General features: G+C 35.3%; 1 pseudogene; it reads left to right on the top strand.

The window, feature by feature from the left end:
- Nucleotides 1-12,625: 12,625 nt before the first annotated feature.
- Nucleotides 12,626-14,304, top strand: Zmynd8-ps2 (zinc finger, MYND-type containing 8, pseudogene 2; annotated as a pseudogene).
- Nucleotides 14,305-14,616: the final 312 nt, after the last annotated feature.

Below are 14,616 nucleotides of genomic sequence, written 5' to 3'. Positions count from 1 at the left end.
TTTTGCTTATGAATTATGCAGCTCTAATATAATTGAAAAATATTAATATAATTTTGTATTTTGAATCTACTACTCTGTTGTTTACAGAATCACTGACAAAAGTCACAGTGACACCAAGGTTAGGTCCCCAGATGCCAACTACTCCTTCTTGTCTGACAACAGTCATCATCTCACTCTTCTGTTCCACCACTCCATTACTTTCTGTCCTCTTTGACTTTCATGTCGTTCATAAGAAACAGTGTATTTGTGAGAATACATCTATTACGAATATTATCTAAAACTAATTTCCTCAATTCCTATGTTATCTGAAATGGAAATTATCTAGTTAGATATATGTAAAAATAAAACCTTTGCTAAGCATAAGTAAGAATATCAAAGAAATAAAATATGTTAATCAATGATCATTGATCTCAAGGAAATAGATTCACTGTAGTGTAATATGAGAGCTGGAACATGTATTCATTAGTTATAGTTAAATTGCTGTTATAAGATTGAACAATGGTCAATACAATTATGTAAATTCAGGAATATATTGGGACATTTCACTTACTGCTGCACCAATCATCAGAAGTGCACAGGTTTTTTTTCATTCTTATCCCTCCTCCTATTCCTTTATATGTTATCATTAACTCAACCAAAGCAGTAATTCTACTTAAAGTCATTTTACTATATAAACTGGTATTTGGCATAAACAGTTCTCTTGTGTCTCAATTAAATGTTATTATGAGACAGATATATATATATATATATATATATATATATATTAGCCTTACAAATAACTAATAACAGTGCTACTACAATAATTTAAAAATAGTTTGTTGATTGTCAATAATAATGACAATATTTATTCATAATTATTATAAATAGATGAAAATGATGGAATCCATGAAGTCATTTGTATTACTTAAAATATATATTAATAACACAACTTTAAATGTCCTGGGTGTCTTCAAGACATCAAATGTAAGCTAGCAAGCAAATCTAAAAGATTGTTATCACAAGTATATGACCATTAGCACTATTATAATTATATTTGTAACAATTATACTCTATTGATATTGGTAAACATACAGATAATGAGGTAAAATATACTATTATATAAAAGTTTTAAGAGCAAAAGATCAATGAATTATAATATAAACATTATTAAAAAATAACATTCACTACCATTAGACTCCTGTACAAAATATGTAATATTTATTTGGGGAAGGAGTGTGTTCAAGATAAGTTATCCAATCTCACCATACTCTGTGTGGTAATATTTAATACTCTCACATCTTTTAAAATAAATCTTCAGAGCATTGAAATATTGCACAGAGAATATATGGCATTATATTTGGTGCTGATGTATCTTTCTCTTTTTATTTTTATTTTTATTTTATTGAATATTTTTTATTTACATTTCAAAAGTTATTCCCGATCCCAGTTTCCTGGACATAAGCCCCTTATCTCATCCCCCTCCTCTTTCTTCTATAAGGGTGTTCCCCTCTCCATCCACACCCCTCTTCCAGGTCCAACCTTGGCAGGACCAAGGGCTTCTCCTTCCATTGGTGCCCAACAAGGCCATCCTCTGCTACATATGCAACTGGAGCCATGGATCAGTCCATGTATAGTCTTTGGGTAGTGGTTTAGTCTCTGGGAGCTCTGGTTGGTTGGCACTGTTGTTCTTATGGGGTTGTAAGCCCCTTCAGCTCTTTCAATCCTTCTTCTAACTCCTTTGATGGGAGTTCCATTCTCAGTTCAATGGTTTGCTGCTAGCATTCAACTCTGTATTTGGCATGCTCTGGCTGTGTCTCTAAGGAGACATCTATACTTGTCATGATGCTATACTGGTGTGTACAAAGACCAATCTATCAAGCAGATAGTTGGTACCTATAATGAATACTGGGAAACAGCAACATTTATGTCTGCTATAATAGCAACCTAACATAATTTCATACTTTCAGGCAGTTCCATAGCTCATAAAATGCAGTAATTTACATGCAAACCGGTATGACTGTATTATTCTATTACCAGTTATAATCTTATATACATTTCTAAGTTTCTGCCTACATCTGAAACTTCAATTAATTTGGAGGCTTTAAGATCACAGTGAATTTCACAGTAAGAAATTCTGCTAATAAATGCTGGATATCTGAAAATCTTGTTTTTAGTAAATTCATCTTAATATGAATAAAACTACAATTGACTGTGGATATGATAGTACTTTTTTAACTGGTGTTATTAAAATTAGAATTTATATTGAAGTTAATATTTATTATTAATTATATTGAAAGAAATTCTCCTTCATATGACACATACTCTCATAAGATGTAGAAAACTTTATTTTCATGTTTCCAACATTTTGAGAAAACACATTAATTGAGCACTCAAGTTTTTAAAGTTTTTTAATGACTCATAAATGGGTTCTTCTTCTTTCTCCTATATTATATTACCATAAGAAACTAGAAAGATAGTATACATGCTTCAAATTAAAAATAACATTGAATATCAATATCTTTTGGATGAGTTTCTTAAGGATATGAACATTTACTTAATATTTTCTGTTACTAATCAACAAAATTGGAAAAACAATATTTGAAGTGGTTTATACTCATGTTTCATAGTATAGATATGTAATAACAGATTTGATCAACTATGCATGTAAACATACAAGTAAACATATATGTATGTGTATGTATGTGTGTTTGTGTGTACATAATATTCATATCATACAATCCTGAAGAAGGTTACTTGCCATAATAGTTTATGATAATTCCTGAGGATACCTTTATATATAGAAACAAGCAAAAGCAGAAAAAGCACATGTTAACTGGGTTTATAAAACTAGCAAAGACAGTCTTTCTTTAACCTGAGATTAAGGAATGGAATGACATTTAAATGTTAGTCTAAATATTTCTGATACAGAAACTGTTATTGGGTTTATATCAGTATTATTCATTTATAAGTTTGCCTTTGGAACAATCCATTATTTTTTTTAAAGATGAGGCTGTGCAGCATAGTGGTGCGATTATATAATCTGAGTACTTACATGGTAGAAACAGGAGCATCTTAGTTCATGGTCAACCATAGAGATAAAGAAAGCTCTAATCAACTTAGATTGCATGAAACTCTTTTCCAGTACTTTTTTTCAATGGAAATTTAACAGTAAATTATATATGAATTTTCTTTCAGTATTCAATTTTTGTATGGGAAAATGTCTCAAAATATTTGTATTTAATACTTTACCTGTAAATAAATATTTTCTTTCTTTATTTCCTTCTTTCTTTCTCTTTCTTTCTTTGACTCCTCTCTCTCTCTCTCTCTCTCTCTCTCTCTCTCTCTCTCTCTCTCTCTCCTTTTACCTATCCATTTTAAGTCCTGAATGATACCCTGCCTCCCAGTCCCCCCTTAGAGAGTCCCTTTCCCCTTCTCCACTCTGCTTCTCCTCTAAGAGAGTGTCCAGCCCTCATAACTCTGAAGGATTAGTCTCATCTTAGCACATTGAGGCCAGAAAAGGCAGCACAGTTGGGGAATGAATTCCAAAGATAAGCAGTAGCTTCAGGGACTGCCCTTACATGGTTGTTGGGGAACCAACATGAAGATTGAGCTGAACATCTGCTACATATATGCCAGTAGTCTCAATCCAACCTGAGTATGCTCTTTCCTCTGTGGTTCAGTCTCTGAGAATACCCAGGGGTCCAGGATAGTTGACTCTGTTCTTCCTGTAGAATTCCTATTCCCTTCAGGGCCCTCAGTTCTGCCTCCATCACTTCCCTAAGAGTCTTGGACTTTGGTCCGATGTTTGGCTGTGTGTCTGCATCCGTTTTACTCAGCTACTGAGTAGAGCCTCTCAGTACAGCAATGCTATACCCTTATCTTCAAGCATAACAGAGTGTCATTAATTGTGTCAGGGATTGGTTCTTGCCCATGGGGATGAGTCTCAAGTTGGGCCACTCGCTTGGCCATTCCCTCAATCTCTGTTCCATTTTTGTCACTGCATTTCTTCTAGTCAATACAAATTTTGAGTCAAAAGTTTTATGTATGAGTTAGTGTCCTCATCTTTCCACTTGGGGTCCTGCCTGTCTTCAGGAGGTGACATCTTCCAGTGCAATATCCTCAGCACTATGGGTCTCAGATAAGGGCATGGTCATTGGCTCCTGAAAACCTCCCCCATTCAAACTCTCTGGCCCTTCCTAGAGATTCCCCCTGCAGATTTCCATTAATTCTCTAGGACCTCTGGTCCTTTCTCCTGCCTCTCCACACACCTGATCCCCAGTCCCATTCCCTACCACATCTCTTCTCCCACCCAGGTCTCTCCCTCTCTCTGCCTCCTATTTAACTATTTATTCGGCATCCTAAGTGAGATTTGGGCACCTTGCATCCTTGCTTTAGCCTTTCTTTTTGTTTAACTTCCTTGAGTCTACGGACTGTATCACGAGTGTCTTGTACTTTATGGCTAATATCCAAATATCAGTAAGTACATATCATCCATGACCTTTTGGATCTGTGTTACTTTACTCAGGATGATATTTTCTAGTTCCATCCATTTGCCTGGAAAATTCATGATGATCATTTTTAATTGCTGAATAGTATCCCACTGTGTAAATGAACCACATTTTCTGTATTCATTCTTTGTTTGAGAGGCACCTGAGTTATTTCCAGTTTCTGACTCTTGTGAATAAAGATACTATAAACACAGTGAAGCATGGGTCCTTGTGGTATTGTCATGCCTCTTTTGTGTATACGTGTATATACCCAGGATTAGAATAGCTAAGTCTTCAGGTAGAACTATTTCCAGTTTTCTCTGAGACAGATTAGTTTCCATAGTCATCTATGGGTCATACTGAATATATGAAAATTTCAGGAAAACAGTCAAAATCTTATTAATAAATGTTCAAGCATTTCAAATATTTCAGTCTAGTAAGATTATAATTATCTGTGTATAATTTGTACACATGGATAAATTATGTAAATGAATCTCTCTGAAAAGTGAGTAGGAAGATCAGAAAGTAAGCCTAATATATTCTGATATTGAGAGATATCCATAGATTTGAAAGTTGTTGGCTCTCATAGTTTCACAATAATATGATAAATAAAAGACTAGAGTGGGTAGATGAAATATAAGAATGATTGAATTTCTATCAGGATAATCATTAGTACAATTTAGTGAGACAGAAAATGTTAATAGAAATTCAGGTGGATAAATTCTGACATCAAATAATCAACCAAATAATCAATCGAAAATATTAATGCAGAGATTTTTTGATAAATTGGCAATGAGGTCAAGTAAGAATTGTAAAAGAAACCCCAAACCTTAAATCAAGTCATGTATTTGAATGTCAAATTACAAATGACAGCTCAGAATGAGACTGATTAGGAGAAAGAGCAGGAAAGGTTTCTGAATTGGATTGTACCATTGGGGTTAGGTTAATTTTAATGGCTTTCTTATTTTGTACCTAGAACATTACAAGAACAACTATATGAAGAACAAAAGTATATCCCAGCATTGCTAAATGATTTCGAAACAATATTTCCATTTGTTATAGACCGTGGGGATAGAAGAAACAGACATAAATTTCCTTTTATATTTCTTTAAAGCTATGATTATTATCTTCTTCAAATTTTAGTGTGATTATCAAAGTTTTTAATAAACATTTATTCTGTACTAAATCATTTGTCTTAATAGATTCCTTTTCAGGAGCCTATACTTTCTAGTGTGAAAATATAAATTTAAATAGTTTTCATCAATAAATTTTAATTTAGTAGAATTTTAAGTACCTTAATCTGTCATATTTATTTTATGGGAAAAATAAGGGGTAAATCATTGTATTCAATTGTCAGTACCTTAAATCTGTTTAAAACACAAATGAAGAAAGCAGTTGATATTTCTTAGAATAGATATATTCTTAATTTTTTTCACATAAATTTTTTCAGTCACTCAAGCATTATTTTCTCTTTTGCCTTAGTTTAAATGCTTTGATCATGATTAAGAATGGAATCTCTTTAGATATCCCCAACCCACCTACCACACCTGATAAATTTCTAAGATTTTATGATTTGAATGATTTACAAATGTCATCATTACAAATGGGGAATTCCAAATTGGTTAATATAATATGAGGTCCTTTATTATAATGCTAAATATCTAGTTATGTGCTCAGTAATTCATGATAAAATTGGGTTTGAAAAAATACTTGTGGATTGTTATGTATAAAACAAGTGAATAAAGTTGATTAGAAATACTAAACCAACTATTAACAAAAATAGACTATGATAATAAAATTATTTGTTGACATTTCTTTATTAATTTTGTACTGCATATGACACATCATTAATGGGTTTACCTATAACCTGAATAATTTTCTTTAATGCTTACAGAATCATGAATTTCTCATTATTTTTTCTTTCAGCAACATTCTGTATATTTTTTATATAAATTAACTGCCAAATTCATATGTATATATATACATATATATTATTTAAAATAGACTATATATATGTATGAATAATTTTCTGTATTACCTGGTTATCCTTTCATTAATAAATTGTAACTAAATAAGCTTGTTTTAATTCATATATTCTTTCTATAAGTCATACTTTAGGCCATGTCTTAATATAGTATGTTTAGATAAAATTCTCTCAGGGAACATCAGCCTGGACTAAATCATCTCAAGAATCACTAAGCTCAGATTCACTTATGCTTGTGAAGCTAAGAACAGGAGAGAGAGACAAGAGTGAAAACTAAAATACAGTAAAAGGGAGATTAGTACAGGAAGCACTATAATTTTAGTTACCCAATCATAAAGATACTATTTCATGAATGTTGTGATAGTCTATTTGTCAGAAGAAAATTACATGGCCCAGCCCACAGTAATGGAAGGGAATGATACAAGACTGAAAATATCAACAGAGGCAAAACCAATAAATAGAAGGCAACCATGAAAGAAACACATCCTCTTTATTGCTTCTGTATTTCTTTTGCCTTGCATTGCTCTTGCTTGGAGACACTGAAAAGCTGACAACTTTCCAACATGATTCTTAGATAACTGTGTGCCATAAGAGTAGTTGCCACCATTTATATTGACTCAAAATCACCTAACAAAGGACTTTACACAGAAGTAAATTAAGTACACAGAAGAGTCAAATTAATAGCATGAAATTCACAGGCATTTCTCCTTGCCTTCCTATAGTTCTATCTTAATTCCTTTTAGACGGTTATCTTTGCTAATTATTCTGGAGTCATTCCAGCCTATGAAGGTAAAAAGACATAGGAAAACTAGATGCTAAAACTTCTGATTATGATGCACCATTGCCTTCTGTGAACAGAGAAAGACAGGATGTGGGGATTAGATATGGGGAATTTCAGGTTTCAGAGACAAACAAATAGAAATGTTCAAATTAAAATTAGGATTATCTAGCGTTGGCTCTGATAACTTGGTTTGTGGTGGCCTATATTTCTATTCTAGTCAAGACATTGCAATTAAGGCCACTGTCCTTTTATAATGGAAGCAATGTCTGTGACACTCATTGGTGCCTGTGAAGTAACTACCCCATTCCTCACTTCAATTGCTCTTAATGGTATGTGAACAGGACACCTTCATTGGGAATTGAGACATTAGTCCATATACATTGTTTTGTTTTAGTTTTCCTTTGGGAGCTTTAAAAGTACACTACCTCACTACCTGTGGTCTTATGATTGAGGTGTGGTTCAGAGCCAGTGAATATTAGTGGAGAACAGCTGGTAGTTAGAGAGGAAAAAACAGAATCAGAAGATAAAAATGAGAATGAGGAGAATGAAAAACTGATAGCTATATATGGAAAGGAATCTGCCTTCAAAATGATAACAAAGTTTCACACACACACATACACACACACACACACGTAATGATGATAATGATTTAATTATGATGATATTAATAGAGGTGATAAAGATGATGAAGATAGTTTAATGATAAAGAAAGGACAGGAAATGGTCCAGCAAAGGAAATCACACAGAAAGCAAACAAGAATGAAAAAGTCTTTAAACCATGAACACCAAGATCAAAAAGTCAATAATCCTAAAGAAAGAGGAAAAACCTCCCATACATCAAAAGGAACCAGTACTATAGAGGACATTAAGGAAAATTTAAGCAATTTTTAAAAATTGCTTAAAAATTTAAGCAAAATTTTAAGGTAATGGTGTGCTTCTCTTCCCAATGAGGAAGCCAAATTCATCAATTATATTAATTGATATATTAATCCATCAATTATTACCTCTTGTAATAAGGAGGTTGTAAAAGATATCTGGTATGGATGAAATCGCTTAAAGAAAAGGGTTTAAACTGTTTGAACTACTCCTTCTTATTTCATTTCTGTAGTCTGGCTGATCTTTCTAGACTAGAATGTTGTCCAGGTTCCATTACCAAGAATGTGTTGTACAAAATGCCTACTTAGTTCTGAAAGACAGAACTTCACCTTTTATTGGTTTTAAGTATGTGTGGGATGTTTTGGTAGGACACAGTAATAGTAGTGATCAGTCAGCAAATGTCAGTGAGACAAAGAAATACATGTGAAATAAACAGTATTTCAATAAATTAAAAAGGCATGCCCTCGATATAAAGTCTTTGATTAACATACCTGTATTGTGATTTTATAATTTAAAGTATGTCTGTGGTAATTACTATTTTTGTACTGGTGGATTTGCTATTATTAATGTAAGATCTATGTTTATGCTCATTTTATTTTGAAACAATGTAAATATATTTAACTGTGTCATATAATACCTGTATGTTACTATTTCAAGGAAGAGGTAGATAGATTCAGAAAGGTTCTTATTAAACCTAGTTTAATTTTGACATTATCTGGTTGCATATGTTTGATTCCTTGGTGTTACATCTTTGAAGGCAATTAAACGCTTTCACATCATGTAGCTGCTATCTAATTTCAGTCATACATAAAATACATATCATATGTACATAAACTTTACAGTGCTGTTTGTTCTACTGTGTTGCTGTTAAGTTTGACAAGAGAATATTTAGAATGAAAATAACCTTTCAGCACTTTTCAGGTATTTATCTCCTATTGTCTACCATATCAATTTCCTTGTTACTTTTACAATGTATCTGACATGATAATTCAAAGGGGAATGGCTTATGCCTCAACGTGATAGACTTATCAGCACAGAGACTGCATGACTGCTGTATGCCTTATTGTGGGAGCTAAGGCGGGACAATTAACATCATAATTCTGCAAACAGGCATCATCAAGATAGAAACAGGACAGGTTTCTAACTTTCATGCTCCACCCCAGCCACAACAATCCATTTCCATCAGCTAAGCCCCATTTCCTGAAGAAGCCATAGTCTCTATATGAAGAAACACAAGCAGGAAACAAATTGTTCAATCACACAAGTTTAAGGAAGTAGGGATTCATGATATCTATCTCTAAACTTTCTTCGTCACTGTTGTTTGTCCTGTAGTAAAAATTTATTTTGAAATTACATGATGTCATGTGGGTTACAAATACATGAGTGTGGTTACCAGAAGAGGCCAGAAAAGAATACTGGATACCCTAGAGATGGAGCTACAGGCAATTCTGAATCCCCCAAATTGGTGCTGCGTTCTAAACTTTGGTTTTTTACAAGAGTAGCAAGTGCTCTTAACTCCTAAGCCATCTCTTTTCTCTCTGTTTCAATTATTTACGAAAAATAATAACTACTTTGGAATAATTCTCTCAATAGTAAATCTTTTTTTTTCTTTTTTTTTTTTTTTCGGAGCTGGGGACCGAACCCAGGGCCTTGCGCTCGCTAGGCAAGCGCTCTACCGCTGAGCTAAATCCCCAACCCCCATCAATAGTAAATCTTAACAGACTGCTTGAAAAGTATCGCTGTCTATAATCAAAACAAATCCTCATATTTGCATTAAAAATAATCCTAGAAATTTTATTTTTTGAGCTTAAAATTCTGCTACTGTTGATATAATTTTTTGTCTCACAGTTCTTTATATGCTCTATTCTATAGGTAATTATAAAAAGATAATAGTAATGTGTAAAAACCTCAATATTTTAAATGTTTACAAATGGGATCACAGGGTTTATTATTTCCTACACAAATTAATTTTTATTAATCTCTTTCTTATAAAATTACTAGTGTTAAAAAATTTTAAAGTTACATGTACTTTTAGTTAACTTTCTTCCCCTAGGAAATATCTGAGTTCTGATCAACATTTCTTTCCTTCTAAAAGACATTTTATTTATTAACTCCTCAAAGTACTGTTGAAACACATTTAGTTTGTGAACAAAACAATATTTTAAATTCATATTGAATATGCACTTGAAAAATCCCACGTATTTGTTATTTTAAACAGTCATCTACTTATTCAGTCACCCTGAGACAGACAAACTTCCTTCACAGTCCCCTTTCTGCAGTACGTTCCCTTTTTGGGGTCATATTTTCTTTCCTTAGCTGAGCAACCTAACATCAGGATGATGGGTGGACCAGAGTAGACATTCCTAAGTCTGAAACAGGAACAATATTTTAAAAATAATTTCAAGCAGCTCACTAAACCCGTGCCTAATCGTGACTTGGTACCTCATTTCATGCAAAATTCTTAGAATGCCTGACACTCTAAATGCCTAAAAACCTTCATCACTACCATGTGCTAATAATGTATTATTGTGTAAGGTATTGGAAATTTATACTTATTGATTCCAGCCAGTTTTAGGCTATGATTTTTTTCTCTCCAATCTCAAACCAAATCAGAACATGGAACTCTTGAGTAGCTGACCTAAATGTAACCAATAGTTTCGTTATTTTTGTATCACCAAAAATTTTCTGTGTCACCTCAAAATCTTTGGAATCTTTTTATTTTTCTAGAAAGCAGACATGTAGAATTGAAGGCTCTGTCACTCAATTCTGACACTTTTCAGTTTGGGAATCACAGTATATTTGTTTTATAATTAATTAGTATTTAGATTTGCATTTCAAATGTTGCCCCCCCATCCTGGAACCCCTTCCATGAGTTATTTACCCCATACCTCCTCCGCTTTGCTTCTGAGAGATTACTCTCCCACCTAATCACCCACTCATTCTCACCTACCCAGCCACTCATGCCTCTAACATCCCCTTTCCTTGGGGCATCAAATTTCTACAGGATCAAGTATATCCTTGAGTATTCCACTGAGGTCAGGAAAGACAATCTTCTGCAGCAGATGTAGCAGGGCACGTGAACAGCCCACATATATTCTTTGTTTGGTGGATTACTGACTGGGAGCTCTGAGGGGTACAGAGTAGCTTTTTCTGTGGGATTGCATCCCCATTAGCTCCTTCAGTTCCTCTCCTAACTCATCCATTGGGGTGGCTGACCTCAGTTCAATGGTTGGCTGTATCTGCCTCTGTCTCAATCAGGTGCTGGTAGGGCCTCTCAGAGGACAGCTATACTAGGCTCCTGTCTGCAAGCACAACATGACATTAGTAATAGTGCCATGGTTTGGTGTCTGTGCAAGGATCTCAAGTTGGGCTTGTTTCTAGATGGTCTTTCATTCAATCTATGTTCCTTCTAAATATGTCTAATGGTATTGAAGTATCCACACTTCAACCTTCCTTCTTGCTAATCTTCATAGTGTCTGTGAGTTGTATCATGTGTATACTGAACTTTTTGACTAATATTTATTTATTTGTGAGCATATGCCATGTATCTTCTTCTGGGTCTGGATTACCTCATTCAGAATGATATTTCCAGTTCTATCCATTTTCCTGAAAAATTCATGATATTCATTTTCAACAGCTGAGTAGTGTTCCATTGTGTAAACAAAACACATAGTCTGTATCCCTTCTTCATTTGAGAGACATCTAAGTCGTTTCCAGCTTCTGGCTGTATAAATAAGACTGCTGTGAACATAGTGGAGCATGTGTCCTTGTGATATGGTGGAGCATCGTAAATCATGAAGTTGTTGTATTTTCTCCTTGGAAACGGACATTTTCCTATATGTATATAGCCTATCACATTGTAGGAAGTAGATGCAGCTCAACTTTCACTTTATCAGCAATGGCCTACTTTCCTAAGGTGACAAGCTTAGAGTAACTACTGTTTCAATGTGTTACACCATGCTGCTGTAACTGGAACCACTCAAATCATGACTTCATTTAAAAACAACCCTGACTCACAATATAAGAACCTTTTTCATCCTATCACATTTGTCCCTGGAAATAGTCAATTACTGACATACTTTACTCTGTAACCTACTAGATTTTGAGGACAAGCATTGGGATTAGCCATTTAGCTTCAAGGGTCACCAATTTTTTTCTTATTTTTTTCTAGTGTCTTCTTGGTAAGCATGATTTGACTCCGAAGAATGCAGCCTTCACCAAATGTATAAAACTTGATTAAAACTTTATAAAAACATAGTTTTTATATAAGGAACTATAAAACAAGCCTGTTTAAATCAGACATGAAGTTAAAGACTGACTCATTCTTAATTTTTTAATCACCATTGTTCTTAGTATTCTCACAAGTATAGGAATGATAAAGCCGGTATTATACCTTCCTGATTTGGGTTATTATTTGCAAATGAACATTTTTATCAGCTTCTTGAAATATAGCTTTAGCTGCCCATGGAGCTACAGAGTTGCAGGAGCCAGGCGTGGAAGATTTTGGGAAGCTTGACTGAAGAGGAAATAACAACTGAGCAGGAGGTCCTGGAAGGAATGGGTATCTCTACTCGCTCCAAAGACCCTGGCTTTGTAGAAAGAACTGAAGTTCCCCAACCCTCCAAATTCCTCCAATGGCCATTTGCCCATCCACAAGCCCCATTAAAAAGAAAAAGAAAACCGGCTTACTGGACAGTAGCAATGAGGAGCAAGATAGACGGAATGACTTCTATTCCCTGGTTCGACACTGGGAAGGACAAGTCTTTTTCTGTCAGCTCTGTCCCCAGGTTTATCATGCTAAGTGTCTGAGACAGACATCTGAACCAGAGGGGAACTGATTTTGTCTGGAATGTGGGAAGATTACAGTAGCAGAATACATGGAGACACAGAGCAGAGCCATGACCATGCTGACCACAGAACAGCTGTCCTATCTGCTCAAGTTTGCTATTCAGAAAATGAAGCACCCAGGGATGGATGCATTCCAGAAGCCCATTCCACTGGAGCAACACCTTGACTATGCAGAATATATTTTCCACCCCATGGACCTTTGTACATTGGAAAAGAATGCAAAACAACAACAAAAAAAAGATATACAGCTGTACAGAAGCCTTCCTGACTGATGCCAAGTGGATCCTCCACAACTGCATTATTTACAATGGGGGAAACCACAAATTGACACAATAGCAAAGGTCGTCATCAAAATAAGTGAGCACTAGATAAATGAAATTGAAGTATGTCCAGAATGTTACCTTACAGTTGGCAAAAACAAGACAACTAGTTCTATGAGCCCTGAAGCAAAACTGGTCTGGGCAAAACTGAAAGGGGTTCCATTCTGGTTAGAGAGAGCTCTGAGAGACAAAGATGGACAGGTTGATGCCCATTTCTTGGACAACATGGCAGAGCCTGGGGTTCCAGGCAATAATTGCTACCTCATGTCTAAAGGAAGCCCCTTTTGGGGGCTGGAGAGATGGTTCAGAGGTTAGGGACACTGACTACTCTTCCAGAGTTCCTGAGTTCAATTCCCAGCAACCACATGGTAGCTCACAACCATCTGAAATCGGGATTGATGTCCTCTTCTGGTGTGTCTGAAGACAGTGACAGTGTATTCACAGTGTACTAAAAATAAAATAATTCTTTAAAAGAAAGAAAGAAAGAAAGAAAGAAAGAAAGAAGGAAAGGAAGAAAGAAAGAAATAAAAATCCCCTTTTCTGCAAAAAAAAAAGGCTAAAAGTATCTTCAACAGTGCCATTCAAGAGATGAAAGTGAGGAACATACAGAGGAAGTTTGGGGTTTTTAATTACTCCCCATTCAGGACGCCCTACACTCCCAATAGCCAGTACCAAATGCTGCTCGATCCCAGCAACCCCAGCGATGACACTGCCAGAGAGAAGACAAAGAGGAGAAGGTGAAGCTCAATTTTGACATGACAGCATCCCCCAAGATCCTTCTGAACAAGCCCTTTCTGAACAGGGGCGCCGGCATCAGGATCTCCCTGTCTGACATGCCTCATTCCTTCACCAGTATGAACTCTTCTGTGCACATTGGCTCCGATGTGGAGCAGAACACCAAGAAAGCAGGCCCCATCCAGCCACTTCAGCATAAGCAAGAAGTCCATAGACTTCCTTAATAACATCACAGGTCAACCCCAGTTAGGAGAGTTGGCTAGGAGGCCACTTGGGGCATTCTGGCGTCTTTGAATGGCTCAACCATAGCTGCAAGCATGCAGCACCAGATTCCAGAGACTAGGGAAGTACTCCCAAATGCCAGCTGGGGCCATCCTTAAAAGTTGGTGGAAATGGCCACAAAACCTGTAGGGCCTAAAGCCAATGTCAGAGCCTCTTAACTCTTCACAACAGTGCCCTGTGACTGTTTTTTTCTCATTATTCTGTAGTTGAAAGCTTAGTTTTTGATACTTTTGTGTTAGGGTTAACTTGGATCTTAAGTGAATCAAGGTGAAAATTGGTTCCCCTGCCCAGTTATCAGACCTCCTTCAAGGTTATCTTTGTCCA

The sequence above is a fragment of the Rattus norvegicus genome, chromosome 16 (genome assembly GCF_036323735.1).
Source record: "Rattus norvegicus strain BN/NHsdMcwi chromosome 16, GRCr8, whole genome shotgun sequence".
In the NCBI taxonomy this organism is placed as follows: Eukaryota; Metazoa; Chordata; class Mammalia; order Rodentia; family Muridae; genus Rattus; species Rattus norvegicus.
This window is presented reverse-complemented; position numbering and strand designations above follow the sequence as displayed.